Source organism: Nothobranchius furzeri, chromosome 2 (genome assembly GCF_043380555.1).
Source record: "Nothobranchius furzeri strain GRZ-AD chromosome 2, NfurGRZ-RIMD1, whole genome shotgun sequence".
NCBI classification, from domain to species: Eukaryota; Metazoa; Chordata; class Actinopteri; order Cyprinodontiformes; family Nothobranchiidae; genus Nothobranchius; species Nothobranchius furzeri.
The window spans coordinates 96,937,467-96,953,946 of NC_091742.1; the positions used below are offsets into that span (position 1 = coordinate 96,937,467).

At 41.0% G+C, this 16,480-nt stretch overlaps 1 protein-coding gene across 2 annotated transcripts in view; it reads left to right on the top strand.

Annotated features, from left to right (window-relative positions):
• LOC129154107 (zinc finger protein 892-like) overlaps positions 1-16,480 on the top strand; it is a 338,014-nt gene that overhangs the window by 5,756 nt on the left and 315,778 nt on the right. The window lies entirely within an intron of this gene.

Genomic DNA, 16,480 nt, shown 5'->3' on the forward strand with positions numbered 1-16,480 from the left:
CAACGTACCCAACTCCACCTGCAGGTGGATCACTGACTTCCTGACAGACCGAAGGCAGTGCGTGCGGCTGGGGAAGAATGTTTCCACCATTCAGACAATTGGCACAGGATCTCCACAGGGCTGTGTACTTTCTCCTCTGCTCTTCTCCCTGTACACAAACTGCTGCACCTCGAGCTATGACTCTGTTAAACTGATCAAGTTTGCGGACGACACCACCCTCATCGGGCTCATCTCTGACGGCGATGAGTCCGCCTACAGGAGAGAGGTGGAACGGCTGGTGTACTGGTGCAGCAGCAACAACCTGGAGCTCAATGCTCAGAAGACGGTGGAGATGATTGTGGACTTCAGGAAAGTTACAGCCCCATCTCTCCCCCTCGTCCTGACGGACACCCCCGTCACCACTGTGGACTCCTTCCGCTTCCTCGGAACCACCATCACACATGACCTTAGGTGGGAGCCATCCATCAGCTCCCTGATCAAAAAGGCCCAGCAGAGGATGTACTTTCTGCGGCAGTTGAAAAAGGCCAAGCTGCTGACCCAGATGATGGTGCAGTTTTACACGGCCATCATTGAGTCCATCCTCACTTCCTCCATCGCTGTGCGGTACGCTGGAGCCACAGTGAGGGACAAACACAGACTGCAGCGCATTGTGCGCTCTGCTGAGAAGGTGATTGGCTTTAGCCTTCCATCTCTCCAGGACCTGTACGTCTCCAGAACTCGTGGGCGTGCAGGTCGGATAGCAGCTGACCCTTCTCACCCGGGTCACAGACTTTTTGAGCCGCTTCCCTCGGGCAGGAGGTTACGGTCCATCCGGACCAGAACCTCTCGCCATAAGAACAGCTTCTTTCCATCTGCCGTTAGACTTGTGAACAGCTTATAAACACACAACCATGCTCGTCTTCGGTACTTGACATAACGTCACGTTATCGGCCATATTACCTTTACCTGCCATTTTTTATAGCAAAGTTTTATGCTAGTTTATTATATTTTATTCTACTTTATTCTATTTTTTAATTATATTATTCATGTTATATGTAGCACGTTAGTACCGAAGCAAGTTCCTAGTTTGTGAATCGTTTGTTCACTAACAATGGCAATAAACCTTTTCTGATTCTGATTCTGATTCTGATTGCTTGAGACGTGTTTGCATTAGGGTTGTCACGATACTAAAATTTCAAACTCGATTCGATACTTGAAAAAAAACTCGATGCTCGTTTTCGATACTATTTAAAAACACCAATTTATTGAACAAGTTTATTCAAAAAATAACATTCCTCAATTTATATTGCAAAAATTAAATGTTAAGAATTAAGTGTGTAAAGTGCTTAAACCTTTCAAGTATCAGCATTTTTTAAAACGTGCATACAAAAACTGGCGAAAGTTAACACTTTAAATCATGAATTGTCTCACTATATATACACTATTTGCAGAGTGATGTTTTGCTGCTTAAACTCTGTTTAAGGTGCATTTTTGTCATAAGATGTAATACCATATGTTTTGTTCTGTACTTTTGAACAACTCTGTTGGTCAATAAAGGGAGAAAACGAATTTCTCCACAGTAGGACAAAGTTACATCTACCGGTAATCTTAATAGTTAATCTTTATAGCGCCGGTTAGATTAGCCACAGCTAGTCTGTTCACGCCTAGAAATCCCAGACCCGCTCCAAACGAACAGGGGAATCACGTTAATGATTCCTAACAAAACCTTTCGACATTGAGATGTTTTGGTGCAGATAATGTCTTATTTCGAGGCTGCACCATGGGTGCCCGTCCGCACCCGTTATATGGATATACACTGACGGCGATTCGCCGATGGATCTATATACCCCGAGGAATCCAAGTAGCACCAAAGTTGTCAGCGTGAGTAAACAAACATACTGCATGATAGAAATTAAGTCCGGGTTGCAATAAACGGGAGTTTCCTTTAAGCACATAAGCGTGAATATACAACTACGTGTCGGACTTGGTATGCTAATTAAGTTGGGCTGTGAAGCTTCTCCCAAATTCGCTGTTTATGTTTTTGTTTATTTATTTGGCAGACAAAACTTGGATCGGAGACGGCTCGCGTGGGAAATTGCAATGTAGCCATGCAGCGTCTTCTTCTTCTGTTTGTCTGGGAGGCGGAGGCTGCTTTACGGCATCTGGCTGTCATGCGTGTCGGTGTACTTGAAGAAGACTGTGTATAATAGTCCGTATTATCGATACCACAGGGATGGAATATCTAATTTAGATACCACTTTTACTATCGATTTATATCTAGGTATCGATTTTTTTGACAACACTAGTTTGCATCTCTCCCACTGAACTCAACTCAACTCTCCCACCATCCTCCCTTACACTCTGCCTCTCTGAAATCAAATCATGGTTCACCTCTAATTTCCTCAAACTCAACGGCAATAAAACTGAACTTCTTCTAGTTGGCACTAACTCCACCCTCTCTACATCTGACAGCTGTTCTTTAACTATTGACAGCGCTATAGTCTCCCCCTCCCCTCACGTCAAGAGTCTGGGTGTCATTCTTGACAGCTCACTTTCTTTTCAAGCTCACATTAATAACTTAATTCGGTCAGCATACTTCCATCTACGTTCCATTAACGTCTCCGTCCCTCACTGACCCCTCACACTGCCGCCATTCTCGTCCACAGCCTCGTCACCTCCTGTATCGACTATTGCAATTCACTTCTTTATGGTCTCCCCAACAAACTCCTTCATAAACTGCAAATGGTCCAGAATTCAGCAGTCCGTATTATCACCAGAACCCTTTCCTTCCACCACATCACCCCGGTTCTCCAGCAGCTTCACTGGCTCCCAGTTAAATTCAGGTCCATCTTCAAAATTCTCCTCCATACCTTCAGAGCTATCCACAACATCTCTCCTCCATATATCTCAGACCTTATAAGTATTCACACCCCATCCCGTTCACTCAGATCTTCTTCTTCCATCCATCTTGTGGTTCCTTCTGCCCGTCTCGCTACCATGGGGAGCAGAGCTTTCAGCCGCTCTGCTCCTCGTCTCTGGAACTCACTTCCCCCAGACATCAGGAACATTGACAGTTTTACACTTTTCCAATCAAAACTCAAAACACACATGTTTAAATCTGCCTACAACCTCTGATTTTATTGAACTGTTTCTCTCTTTGTTTTTTCTGGTTTGGGTTTTATTATTGTTTTATTGTATTTTATCACGTGTTTTCTGTAAAGTGACCTTGGGTGTTCTGAAAGGCGCTTTGAAATAAAATGTATTATTATTATTATTATTATTGCATCTCGCACTAAAATGGAAAGTGGTTGGAGCTGTGAGAGCTGCGCTTGATTTGCCACTCAGTGCAGCGCAAGAGTAAGCATGAGGGAGGAGCTAACAATCGGCTCAGTCAGTCTTAATGATCATTTAAAACCCACATCGTAATCGAGATCAAAATTTGAATTATTGAGATGCATTTTAGATGCATCAGATGATTACAACTTAGTGGTTTATATATATATATATCAGTGGTGGGCAGTCAGGGCCAGCAAAGCCTTCTCTGCTGGCCTAAACATACTCAAAAGCGTAAATGTATTTTTTTTCCTTTGGTAATTATTTTTAAATAAAAAATAATGTTTACTGGTCTATTTTCTTTATATCCTATTATACCCACTTGGCTGTGCTGCTTCCAGTGTTAAAATACCAAGGCTGGGTGTTATCCAATCAGATTTAAGCTAGCTTGTGTTTTCAGGCAGATTAAGTCTGCTCTAGGCCTTCAGAATCAATCGAGAAGCCCACTGTCCGCTGTAAGTGAACGGAGACGATCTAGTTGCGATAGCCAATCAGCTCACGAGTCAGCTTGGCCCGGGCCAGCTAGCTGGCCTCACGCAAAAGTTGACATGAACGCATCCTGTGATTGGATAAGCAGTAGTTAGAACTTTTCTAGCGGCATGAAGCAAAATATCAAAACTAAACACGGAGATTTGTATCTATAGGCAGCTATCGGTGTATTTTTGAACACATGATGGCTGAAAGAGGAGAAGGGACCGACTTGGTGGCAGATTTACTTGCCACACCATTTTCAAGACGGACCTTTCAAGAAAAAATGGATCTTGTGAGAACAGGTCGTCTGACTCCAACGCTAGCTGGCTTGTCCCAGCAGGGGAAAGGATTTGTTCGTCATTTTCAGGCAAGCAACTATGAACGGTGCCCATGGCTAACAGCTTCAGAGAACCGCTGCAGGTTATTCTGCTGGGAATGCCTGTTGCTCGCATCAGATGGATTTGGTAGCATTAAAGCGCGTTAAAACGTACGCCAGAAACACGACCGGGCAGACACGGCTTTCAGCATTAGCCTCCATGTCCATAGAAAAGGATCTACTCATGGGCCTGAAGCGCACAGATAAACTGTACAGAGCCATTGAGGTTTTCCTCAGGAAAGAAAGAAGGATGGATTTTATTTTCTAATGAGCAGGAGAGGAGGAGATCCATGCTGGACATTTATGTTGGTGAGTAGAAACATTTTATTAGTATTTTTTTAATGTTTGTCATTTTATTTTGTTAATAATCAATAAATGGTAATGAAATAAAATGGCAAAATGAAATAATTCTATGTGTTCTGTTTCTATGCAATTTATATTGTGTATAACGTGGTGTGTAAAGCTGCGCCAACATGTTCAATTGTTTCGCGGTACAATTTTCTCCAAAACAAATGCAAATAATGTGTTTGCTTTACTTATTTATTTTATTGTCTCATCTCGTAAACCCGTCTTTCATTTCTGAGATTTGACAGTATCCGTGGTCAGCTTCCTACTCTCAACTGGGAATGCGAGTTTGATTTTAAAGACTCTGGAAATTATGTGTCTTGACCAGCCACTGGTGTGTGTGTGTGTGTGTGAGAGAGAGAGGTTTCTCCAGCTATATATATATATATATATATATTATTTTTCTAATTGTTACGTCACTCAAAGTTTTCCAGTTTTATTTTAACTTGTCCAGAGCTTCCAAAGCTTAATTTCTGGGAAAAGTAGAAGGTTCTGACAGACGCATCTCTCTAACTATTTGTCTTGAGTGTAGATATTTAAGTGCAGCATTGAGAAATTGAGTCACATTTGTGACCAGAATCATCCCATTCTAGAGCTCTGAACTTCCTGCCTTCATTGGATAATTTTTAATTGCCACATTACTGAACATTTTTCTTTTTACCTGTCCAGAACTTCCACAGCATCATACCTGGGAAAAAGATGTTCTGACTGACCAGCAGCTCTCTGACCAAGAGTCAACCTCCAGTTTGGACCAGGAGGAACCAGAACATCCACTGATCACAGAGGACCAGCCAGAACCCTTTATCCATCAGCATGAAGGGCATATCCTTTTGAAGCAAAAACATGTAACCTTCGTAGAGACTTATCCTTCTGACGAAACAGACTGTCATGATCCAGAACCCAACAGGAACCAACCCTTGAGTCAGAATTCTACAGAAGCAGAGAACCAAGATCAGGGTGGATGCAGGAAAGAAAACTCAGAATCAAACAGCAATGAAGAACTGACACGTAATAAAAGACGTCTGCGAAGCGAAGATCACAGAGACAATGTAGATGTTCAGACACTAAAAAAGCACAAGAGGGCTCACATAGGTGAGAGGCCATTTCATTGTAAGCTCTGTGGAAAATCTTTCAGTCACAAGTGTTTTTTTATGTCGTCACATGAGAACTCACACAGGTGAGAAGCCAAATCCATGTAACACTTGTGGTAAATGTTTTACTGACAGTGGTAGCTTGACTAAACACATGAGAACTCACACAGGTGAGAAGCCATATCCATGTAAAACTTGTGGTAAATGTTTTACTGCCAGTAGTAGCTTGACTAAACACATGAGAACTCACACAGGTGAGAAGCCATATCCATGTAAAACTTGTGGTAAATGTTTTACTGTCAGTAGTGGCTTGATTTATCACATGAGAACTCAACACAAGTGAAAAGTATTTTCCAAGTTTGGTCTGTAAGAGATTCAGCCAGATATTTTCTTTAACTTCTCATGTAAAAATTCACATAAGTTTGTATACATTAAAATGTATGGGGTTTTTTTTCTTAAAGTTTAGAAGAATTGAGGTTTTGACTACATTTAGTCACATATACCTTAGGCATAAACTAGCCCAGTGTGACACATGTACAGAAATATTTTTAGGATGAGCTTTGATGGAAAAAGTATGTAAAAAAGGCAAAATTGCTTTTTATGTCTAATTGTGGACTCTGTTTATGTTTAAGCCCTAAGTTTAAGGTGTGGTTGACTGACTAAAAAAATAATAAATTTTTTTTGTAATTATAATTGATCACTCTGAGTTTTTCATGCAGGCTGAACATGAAAATAGTCTCCTACACATTTCTCCTGCATTAGCTTCTGATAGAAAATAGAAGATGAAACTGATGTATTTGAAAATCCTCACAGATCTATGTCACACTGTGAATTAGCATTCATAAACTCGACGATCTTGATTCACGACAGGGAAGACTGTTGTTGTTTTAACATCCGGTACTCAGCAGTGGACGTCTCGGCTAGTTTAAGCTAACTGTCAGCATTAGCAACTACACCTCACAGCAGAAGGTCCTCCAGGCTCGTGTATTTTGAGAGATAAAATATCCATGTTGCAAGTCAGTGGTAGAGGTGCATTGCTGTTATCCAATCCGGGGCGAGATGTCCACATATCAAGAAATAAGACTCCAAAACCAGCCGTTTAAAGCTCAGCTGATATGTGGGAAACTTTTAGGTCTGACAAATGGTGCAACAGTATATTTGTTCCCCCTGAGAACCATTTACGAGGTGTTCAATCCTACCAGAGACCACCGCACTGAAAAAATGTGTCACCCACTCACTGAACACATACGCTAATTCCAAAGCTCTGTTAAAGGCACCTGTGGCAGTTTTCTTTTCTCGAATCAAATTTTATGTAGTCGATTAACAAATAAATCTTTTTTCATTGATGTTTGTAATTGTTTATTCAAATTTTTCATCTTCGCTGGAAATTTTACATTTTAATATACATAAACTGTAGTTTGCCAATATTTGAATAGTTTAGCATTTTTCAATAGTCTTTATTTTCAAGGTTATTTTTTTTTGTTCTGTTTAGTTTTAGTTTCATCTACTTTTTAGTTTCAGTTTAGTTTTTATTTGTTGATACTGATAATAGAAATTGCTGTGTGTAACAAAACTGTTTTCAAAACCATATTCTTTTTGAACAGGTGAACTACCATACGTTCCAGGCAGAATAACAAAAAATGAACTGAACAGGATACAAACCAGCTGCAGAATGCATTTTCAAAACAGCAAGTGTATGTAGGTCAACAGAACTTGCAATCTCTGAAGTAATTTAGATTAATTTAAATATGAATATTAGGAGACAAAAAGTCAAATGCTGGTTCTACAGTTCTGACAAAACAATGGAACTGACTGATATCACTAAAACCACACTAGTGCAGGACACTCCTGCACTATGAGATGGACACGTTAACAGCTTGTGTGAATCTCAGACTAGCTGTTAACTCGTTCATATTTTCCTACAAACTGAGGTCATCCAAATAGCATGACATGAATTGTTCTAAACGTTTGAACAGAAATCCAGTTCAAAAGATCTCAACTGTTTGTGTGTTTCATGCTGTGCTGATACATGTGTGAATAGAGCCAACCTGACCTGCCCCTGAAACAGACTGTCAATACTGCAACATAACAGTCAAGCCATCATGGGTACAATGTTTTGGATACTTTTTGCACATATTCTGATAGTCAATCACAGTTGTTGGAAGCTGGTTTGATATGTTTTTGTAATTTAGATTTCCCTTAATAAATAATTGTTTTTTTAAGAGCTTTTTGTTGATTTTAAGGAAAACCCATTGTTCCAGAGATGTGGTTGCTCTTTTTCTCTGTCCAGATGACAGCACTCCTCACACAGAAAAAATGCATTCCACAAATGCTTGAGAAGCAAAATCATTATCTACAGGGGAAGGTTTTGAATAGAAAGCCTGTGTTGACTTTCACAAATCCAGCGGTGTCTCATTAGACACACCCTGTTTGACTTCAGTGAGATAGTTCTCAATATCAGTTCAAGCAACAGGTGATTCAACAAAAAGAGACAAAGTATTACTACAATGTACATTTTAACATGCAACAAAAGACAAAATAAAAGGAAACTTGAGATTATATTTGGTATTTGAGAGTTGCTCTAAACATGAATGCAGTATGATTTTAATGATCACATAATGAGTAGAAGGAGTCCCCGCTCATCTAGGAAAAGTGCTGGATCAAAAAGTGGAATAAACAAAATAAGAATCCGCACACTTCAATCTGCGATGTAGGAGTTTATTGGTCAAGTTTTTGGTCAGAGACCTTCATCAGGAATTCCTGATGAAGGTCTCTGGTGTAACAGGTGTAACAGCTGCAGCTTAGAAATCTCATGGGGCTTAAAGGAGATGTACAGTTGGATGTCATCTGCATAAAATTGGTAAGAGATTCCTTTGAAGGAGCTCAGGATGTGCTGAAGAGGAAGCAGATAGAGGAGGAAGAGCAGAGTTCCCAGCACAGAACCTTGTGGGACACCATGGGTAAGAGAGGTGGTGGAGGACCTAAACTTGGAGACGGACACAGAAAAGGAGCGCTCAGAGAGATAAGAGGAGAACCACTCCAGAGCAGATCCTGATAGGCCGACCCAGTCTCTCAGCCTCTCCAGTAGCAGGTGATGATCAACAGTGTCAAAGGCTGCAGTCAGGTCCAGCAGGACCAGAACAGAACAGTCCCCTGCATCACTGTGAGTCAGAAGGTCCTTAGAGACCCTAAGAAGAGCTGTTTCAGTAGAATGAGCTCCACGAAAACCGGACTGTAAGCTATCATAGATGTTATGTTGATCAAGAGCAGCTGTGAGTTGTTTAGCCACAACCTTTTCCAAGATCTTGGAGATGAACGGAAGTTTAGAGATGGGTCTGAAACTGCTGTCGAGAGAGGGGTCGAGACTCGCTTTTTTAAGAAGCGGGTGGATTACAGCATTCTTAATGTAAGCAGGGACCTGACCAGAAACCAGAGAAACATTAATTATTGAGAGCACGCTGGGACCGATGGACTGAAAAGCACTTTTAAACAAAGATGAGGGTAAGATTTGTAGGGGGCATGCAGAGGTCTTCATAGAGTTAACTAGTTTGGTTAACTCAGGCAAAGAAACAGGAGCAAAGCTGTCTAGGATGATGGGCCTGGTTGGAGTCGGGAGAGGCAGCGATAAGGCTGAAGGAGAGATGCTAGATCTAACCTTATTGACTTTGTCCAGAAAGAAAGACAGAAAGTTGTCACAGTCTGCAACAGAGTGGATGGAGGCTGTAGGAGAGGCAGGAGATACAATGCTGCTGATGGTGTTTAACAGCACCTTGGGGTTCCCTTTGCTCTGGGACACCAGGTTGGAAAAATAGAAAACCCTCGCGTCTCTGACTGCAGAGTTAAAGGTTGTCAGAAGATCCTTTAGGTGCAGCAGATGGACGTGGAGTGGGTTTTCTTCCACAAACGCTCAATTTTTCTGCATTGGCGCTTCAGGCTGCGAAATCTGCCATTAAACCAGGGAGTAGGGTTCACTGCAGGAACTGATCTGGTTCTGACAGGACAGATGTTGTCCAGAATGGAGAGGCAGTGCTCGTTAAACTGAGAAGTTAAGGAATCTGGGTTGTTATCAGAAGAACAGGGTGGATCAAAAGCAGCAGAAAAATTGCTAGCTGTGCTCTCATTAAGAAAACGAGAACTAACCATATGACAAGCAGGAGGTGGGGACGCAGAAACTGACAAGTTAAAGAAAATGCAATGGTGACCTGAAATATAAACGTCCTCAGGACAAACACTGTCAGCATTTAGACTCAGGGTAAAAACAAGGTCTAGTGTGTGCCCCCTGGTGTGTGTGGGGCCAGAAACATGCTGGGTAACGCTGAAGGAGTCCATAAGGCTGGAGAAATTCATGGCAAAGTGGTCTGAGGGATCATCAACGTGGATGTTAAAGTCACCAACAATCACCAGTCTGGACAGCTTCACAGTGGAGGATAGAAAGTCACTAAACTCCTGAAGGAAAGAACTGTTTGGACCAGATGGATCATAGACCACAGCACAGTAGAACGGGTCCTTACGCCCGACTTTAATTAGCTGCAGTTCAAAGGAAGCAACGCAACCAGAGGTTGTAGAGCTACATGGAAGATGGTCTCTGTAAACAACAGCTAGGCCTCCACCACGAACAAAACCCCAGGGCTGGCTAAGAAAAGAATAACCACTCAGGCAGAGTTCAATCAGACCAGAATAATCAGATGTTTGCTGCCAAACTTCCGTCAGAAACAGAAAATCCAGGTTTTTAGAGAGAATTAGATCATTGAGCAGGAAGAACTTATTGTTAACAGAGCGGGTATAATAGAGCCATGCTGAGTGAGGTGGAGGAATCAGAAACTACAGAAACAGCTGGAGTTAGTGGACGTCAATTAGTAGGGTTAGATCCACGGTGTTTATAAAAACCACTTATGGAGGGAACAGGAGGAGAAACCACTGAAGAATGAGGATAAACCGATCTTAAAAAACTTTGACGGAGAAACCGCGCCGCAACTCGGCCGAGCCGCGTGGAGCAGAAGGATCCATAATCACAACCACCTCTCCAGGGACCCAAGTCCTACTTCTTGCGTTCCATTTTTGTCTCTCTTGGAGTAAAGGTAAGTATTCATGGATCCATCTTTTCCAAAAAATGTCAGCAAGATACTGTACTTGCTTCCAATGCCTTCTCATGTATTGATCTTTAGGTTCAAACACGCCTGGTGGAAAAGCAGGTTTACGCTTTAAAAGAAGAAGATGATTAGGTGTTAGAGGTTCAAGATCGTTGGGATTGTCTGAGAGTTTTGCGATTGGTTGATCATTTAAAATGGCTTCTACTTCACAAAATGTTGTATGAAGTCCATCATCATCCAACCGTTGTTGATGTAGTACTGAGTTGAGAACCTTTCTCACTGAACAGATCATGCGTTCCCACACACCACCATGATGTGAGCCTGTTGGTGGGTTAAAACTCTAATGTACCTCAAAATGTGACAAGGCTCTTTGAATCTTGTCCTGATCCAATGCTGCCAAGGCTTCCTTCTGTTCTCTTTGTGCACCAACAAAGTTGGTGCCATTATCAGATGTCAAATGTGTCATCTGTCCTCTTCTGCTGATAAAATGCCTTATAGCATTTTTACATGCTTCAGTGTCTAATGAGGCAGCAACTTCCAGATGAACGGCTCTGCTAGACATACAGGTGAAGATAACTGTAACTGTCCCTGAGACAGTTAAAATAAAGTTGTTTATTGCAAGTGTTTCTGTGATAGAGAGATGCTTAATTCGGTTCATTTAATTACTAGATAAGATGATAAAAGTGTAACATTGATTTAAAAACATGTCTAAAATATGTGATTACAAAATATGGGTTTGTTAAATATGTAACGTGCTGTAAAGTTTGTATGAGGTAGAGTTTGTAATGGTCACATGATCAGAGTTTGGTTGACAGCGCAACCATAGCAACCATAGCATGGATACATGGCTACAGATGCGTCTACAGCCTCGACGTTAATGTCATTCTGCATGTGGTCCAAGAGGCGCACACGGTATGGTTTCATGTATAATGTTTGTAAAATGTTGCATATGTGTTCTACACTGGTAATGAGAGGACATTTTTGTGATTCGTTATTGTGCATTTTCTTTCTGTTCTGTTTGCACGAGACTGTTTATGGACAATGATATGAGAGACTGATAAGTTCAAACAGTTATGGTGTAAACTTTGTGTTTCTTCAGTTTTCACGGTGTCTGAAGACAATGAGAGAGAGAGAGAGAGAGAGAGAGAGAGAGAGAGAGAGAGAGAGAGAGAGAGAGAGAGAGAGAGAGAGAGAGAGAGAGAGAGAGAGAGAGAGAGAGAGAGAGAGAGAGAGAGAGAGAGAGAGAGAGAGAGAGAGAGAGAGAGAGAGAGAGAGAGAGAGAGAGAGAGAGAGAGAGAGAGAGAGAGAGAGAGAGAGAGAGAGAGAGAGAGAGAGAGAGAGAGAGAGAGAGAGAGAGAGAGAGAGAGAGAGAGAGAGCAAAATAAACATCCGAAGACATCAGTATAATGCGTGGCCATTCTTTGTTGGACCCCAGTATTTACACTGAGAGACAGTGTTTTCTATCAGGCCATCAGACTGCTGAACACGGCGCAGACACCTCACCCTCACTACTGAAACTCCAACATTACACACTCCATACTGTACATTAATGCCACTGTTTTGCACATACCAACCTCTGTACATTTATATCTCTTATCTTATTATTTACTTTATTCATTTGTAAAACATGTATATACACAATATACACACACAAACACACTCACACGCACACACGTAGAACAATATATTTAAAAAAAAATATATATATATATACTTGCATAAACATTTAGTAATGTATATACATTACAACTTATACATATTATTACTTAGATTAGCCATTTTTATATTTTACTTGTTTTTACGTTACTGTATTTTTGCACAACTCTGTTGCTGTGAAGCTCGCACACAAGAATTTCACTCGCATGTACTGTACCAGTGTGCCTGCACATGTGACGTGACAATAAAAGTGATTTGATTTGATTTGATTTGAAATTGACCCTTTTGGTACGTTACATGTTTGTGAAGATCAACGCTGACAACATTTAAATGTGATGATGCTGACAGATCTTAGCAACTGTTGCTATGTCGGCACAAAGATGCTGAAATAGTCGTCATGGTGACATGTTATTGTTGTTATGACACTATGACGTCATCACAGCTGTGCTCTGGACCATATTGGACAGGACTGATGGTGTTGTGGTCCAGAGGACACTCTGTCTCACTGTTGTCCCAGACAGTCCCTGAAGATCCTTCAGACCAACAAACACACAACAGTCATCAGATGAGTGAGAACAGAGGACTCCTGGAGGCTTCTTTAATTTGCTATTTGTATGATGATGTCAGAGGCAGCCCAAGGCATATAAGACTTAAGTGACTGCGTTGGGCCCCCACACCACCAGGGGGCCCCCAAGAGCACCAAGATGACATGAGAAAAAAATGTTTTTAATAACTAATAAAAACTAATATTTCACGTGAAAAAATAACATGTTTCTATATTACTTTCTGTAGTGTCAATTGGTTTTATTTTGAGGTGCAGCACATTTTACATGTTTCAAATTTTAAGAACAAAAATGGTAATCCTAACTTTTTTTTTACTGTAAATTCAGTGTTTGTCTGCTGATGTTTCTTTCAAATAGTTGAATTAATGTACCACACTTAAACTAAAAATTAGCGTTTTTTTTTTTTTGCTCCAGTAAAGCTAAAATCAACATCCACAATAATAACTTAATGATGTTTGAGCTAATTACGAAAGATGCTAACGATGGTGGTCATGTTACTCAAATGATGTAGCCTAGGAATGGTGTTGACTTGTTGGTATGGGGGGCCCCAATAGAAACCCTGCTTGGGGCCCCACAAAGGCTAAGGCCTGCCCTGGATGATGTCATCAGTAAATAAATGCATCAGGTGAACTTTGTTGTGTTCAGATCACTTTTAAAAGATAATTATTAATAAATGATGGCAAAAGCAAGAATTGATGTCATTCTTCTCACCAAAACCTTTCAAGCTCATATAAACGCTGCTTTACAATAGATTAGCATCTTCAGTCAGAACCAGGAGAACAGACTCTTAGCCCTTTAACACTAACGGTAAAATTAGTAACACCATCACTAACACGTGGGGTGAAAATCGACATTTTTTTTCCCCACACTTTAAACCCTGCGGCCAGTATGATGGTGTGGGTAATCTACCGCAGTTTTCCCTGGATGGTAATCAAGAATGTCTTGTATTCCTGATTTAATTTCCGGTGCCTGCCTCTGATATCTTGTTGGCGGATTTCAGTTGATTCAGACAGGTTTCAGCAGAAAATCCCACACCGACCTTTAGGGAAAAGCCAAAATATAATTATTATGAATATTGCATTACAAGTGGTGAAATAATCTGTGATTCTTCAAAAAGACTTTTAGTTTTTCATTTCATTGTGACTCATCTATCACACGCTGTTAGGACCAGCGGTTGGTACACATGAAGGACACATAACACAGAGGCATGTGCAGGTTGGTGAAATTCAAACAGTTTTTATTATAAATACAGATTTTAAAAAACAAAGCTCCAATTCTAAAAGTTCAATAAATAACAGTGTTAAAAAGGCTCGTGGTTACATGTTTAAAATGGGGATTCTCAATTAAAACACATCTCAAAAACTCTCAAACATACCAACACAAAGGTCCACTGACCATACGGAGCTAAGAGGGAGCCAGCACTCGGGTCCCTCGTCTGTTTTAAAAGCCTACAAGTCCTCTTGCTTTCACCTATTAACACGTCTGGACTAAAACCCTTAAAACAGTAATGGAGCCAACAGTGAGACGTGGCATGGCTCTGGCCTCCTCTGTTGTGTTCTACTTGAACTAGAAGACACGGGACAACTGTGTGCCGTGAACTGGAGCTCAACCTTGTATTCACACTCCCCTCTCCCACACACTAACACACCCCACAGTCCTGACGTGTCCACTGGCAGCAACCACACAACATCAGCTGAGGCAAGATAACTCAGGTAAGGGCAAAGGAATCAAATGCAAACGAGTCCCTGTGGCAAGTCCACCCTATAAGACCTGAGTGAGTAATGTTTTTGGTTCAGAGTACCTGGTGTCTTCACATCTGTCACGCACACCCGATCATCACGCAACACTTCACCTAGCAGCTTTGCCCGATGGCGTCTGTTGTAGTTCTGTGTATTGTACGTCCTCTTGTCCTCCTCTCTTTGCACAAGCATTGGCTGGTCAGGCAGCACAGGATCCAACAGTGAAGAAACACTACTTGGTATGTATACTGTATGTTGTGTGTGTGTCTGCTCTGTCTTCTCAAGGATCCTCTGGAGGTTTCTTCCTGTTAAAAGGGAGTTTTCCTCTCCACTGTCGCTGCATGCTTGCTTAGTGTGAGGATTGCTGTAAAGACTCTGACTCTAGTCAGTGACTTGATGCAACCTGCTGGAGACATCTCAAGACTGGACGGGTCGTATCGGAGTTAATCTATGAAATCCCGGTGCCGTGAGGTCCACCCGACTTCTGACAGTCCAGATCTGCTGGGGGTCTCCGCCAGGGTTTGTAGACACAACAGATTGCGTCTGATGCTGTTTTATTAATAATCAACTCTCTAGTCTATAGCAGACAACAAATTCTTTTACACCCAGATGTCACAATTTCTTTCAGATACAAAGATTCTGATAAACATCTAGTTTACATCACACCACCACACATCACATGCCATCACCGCATCTCCACTCCATCATCACATCTTTCTTTCTCCGTCTTTATTCCAAACAAAGAAAACATACATCATTTTTCAAAAACAGAAAATATATATAAAATCATCATCCTTTTTTTTCTTCTTCTCTGTCTGAAAAGGAGTAGGCTGAAGTCGAAACTTATATGTCCCTACCCCTTTTATGCATATTATTCTTTACTTATACTTAGTAGTACTATACCAAATGTAACACAAAACCACATTAAAACAACAGATAGTACAAATCACCCAAACAACCAAACCATATGGGAAAAAACAAAATGAAACACATCTTTTTACAATTCATACTCAAACTTATCTCTCTTTAGAATAAAGGACAAACACATAAATCATCTATTTTCCTCTCTATACATATTTAGGATATGTTTTTCATAATTCATTTTAAACAGGTTTATATTTGTACTTACTTTAATTTCTTCCTCTAAACTGTTCCATAAGTTAACCCCTATTATTGTGATACACATACTTTTTAATATTGTTCTAACATTATGTATCTTTAAATTTAGTATCCCTCTCGAGTTGTATTCTCCTTCTCTCTCTGTGAACAGTTTCTGTATTTTATCAGCTATTCATTTATTTCTTACTTTATATACTATTTGTGCTGTTTTGTATTGAACCAAGTCCTGGAACTTCATTGTCCATGTTTTAATAAAAAGTTCATGTATGTGATCCCAATATCCTGCATTTGATATTAATCTGATAGCCTTTTTCTGCATTGTCGTTATTGTTTGTAAATGACTTTTGTACGTATTTCCCCAGACCTCTACACAATAGCTCAACCTGTTTCCTTGTAGCTGGTAGCTTGAGTTGCTGCCTGTAGCCTGTGGCTTACCCAGATGCTGGTCGCTGGTATTTTTTCCTTTTTAGTTGTTAGTGTTTAGTAGATCCTGGGCTTCCGGGCCTAGTAGCCGATGGTGTATCCTAGAATTGCCTGGTGGTAGCTTGGAAGCTGCTGCTGGCCTCAGGTGGACCGGTCTGGTCCGGTTCTGCTCTTTCCACCTGGACCTGGCTGCTGGGTCCATGTTAGCTGGATATTTCTGTCCTCCTCTGACTTTCTCAGTGTAGTTGGGGTGAGCTCACATTTCTGTGCTGCTGCTTTTTTTGCTCATTATTCA